Raw genomic sequence first — 2,083 nt, forward strand, 5'->3', positions numbered from 1 at the left:
CATCATACCACAAAACCTCTTTCAGAAACGTAGATCAAAGGAGTACATCCAGGAACATGGATTCAGGTATGACACTGCACCCTTTGATTCATATATGTGTGTGAGAATCATGAAATTCAAGATCCTAGGATTGGTATTTCACTAATCATAAGGAATTTCCTACAATAACATCCAAAGACTTGGAATTGGGAGTTTGAGGAGAGATAAAATTAATAATTTTTTAATTTTTTATTTTAATAATCGCAATTTACCAAAACATCCTTGTGATCATTGTACATTTCAATATAAATGTAAGGACATTCTTTGTCCAAATTTTATGATACATAATGCTAATATGTACCTTACTAAAAAAGAAGGTTACCCATGTTAATAAATTATATATATATTGAGTCAAATCATAAACCTAACGAATTGAATTATATTTATTTCGAGTTCAATTTGTTTATTTAATGAGCTCATTTCCAGTTCTAGTTCGACTCATTTAGTTATTAATAATGAGTCGATTTACAAACTAATATCAACTGGTTGATTTAGTTCATTGTCAATTATAATAAGAACAATAAAGAGGAAGGAAACGATGTAAATAAAGATGTAAATGAAAGAGGAAAATAGAGAGAAAGAGGAGTAGACAGAAATATTCAATTTTTAGCATAAAATCAGTTTTTGATTACTAATAATAAATGTTAGGCGAGAATTTGGTTCACTCTGATAAAAACAAAACACTATTACGACATGTGGTTAAAATTGAAGAAGACTAAAAACATAATGGATTAAATGACACTTTATTTTGTTAGAGGATAAAATTAAAATTTCAAATAAGTTATTTTTTTGGATTCCATCATGGACTTGAACGAAAAAATCCGTTGGTTTATGAAAAGTTATTTGAAGAAGCTTTTATAAGCTAGTTTTGGAAAACCTACTGAATTTCTTTACATTTTGTTCAGCAAACAACTTTATAAGTTTATTTGTCTAACTAAAAAAACTATAAACTATCAAATAAGTTATAAGTTTGGGAAATTTTGTAGGAGCAAAGATTATTTAATTTCTAAGATTATATATTTTGCATTATTTAATTACACTCACACTACCAAAAAAAAGGCGGAATGTCCACACTTGTGTAACCACATCTTTGTAAAACGTGGCTAAAACATTAAAATTCTTTTAATTTGCCACTGTACTAGTTGGACCCTGGACCCATTTGTTTCCTCTAAATAATCAATTATCAGGTTTGGGTCTCTCATTTCTTCTACTCTCTCACACACTCCTTCTACTCCCCCTCTCTCTCTCATTTCTCTACACATCTCCTTTTCAATTCTCTACTTCCTCTCTCTCTCTCGCACGCTTCTTCCACCATCAACGTCTTCCTCTCTATGTCATATTGCAGTTTTGCCATGAGCTCAACATTCTTATATCCCGTTGTTCAACAATGATCTTTCATCGTTCAATGCTATCTTCTTCTGAAGATTTATAAATCGTCTTCTTATTTGAATCGACCTCACTCTCTGCTTTATTCACGTCATTCACCATCTTCTTTGTTCAATGTGGTTGTCAGTACCAACTCAAATTGAAGCTTATATTGAGGTTCAATTCATTCCAATTTTGGTAAGAAATCCCTAATTTCTTGATTCATCTCCTACATTCATTAATCTAAATCTCTAATTGTATTTGTTAATTTTCTACTAATTTCCACAAATATATACAAATCCATAACCTTTGAGTTTTTAAGCGAATTAATTTTCCCAGATTGTTTCATTTATGGTTCACAGAAGGTTCAAGGGCATTGGATGTCTTCTTAATTAGGAATTGTTGGTAATAGATTTGCAGAAGTATGCCACGATAATCCTAAATGACATTAACATTATGTGAACACAATGTTATATCATAAGTATACAAATATTTTTAATTGTATATATGTCTTATTGTACTGAATCCTCTCAAGTTTATGTACATAATTGCATTGAGCTTTTAGAAGAGAAGCTACAACAATCCTCATAAGTTGTGCCTCTCTGTTTTTATAATGTAATCATATTTGAGATATTAATCGTCTTAGCTATGAACATATTGTCTTAATATTAATACTCCT

This window comes from Lupinus angustifolius, chromosome LG07 (assembly GCF_001865875.1).
Source record: "Lupinus angustifolius cultivar Tanjil chromosome LG07, LupAngTanjil_v1.0, whole genome shotgun sequence".
In the NCBI taxonomy this organism is placed as follows: domain Eukaryota; kingdom Viridiplantae; phylum Streptophyta; class Magnoliopsida; order Fabales; family Fabaceae; genus Lupinus; species Lupinus angustifolius.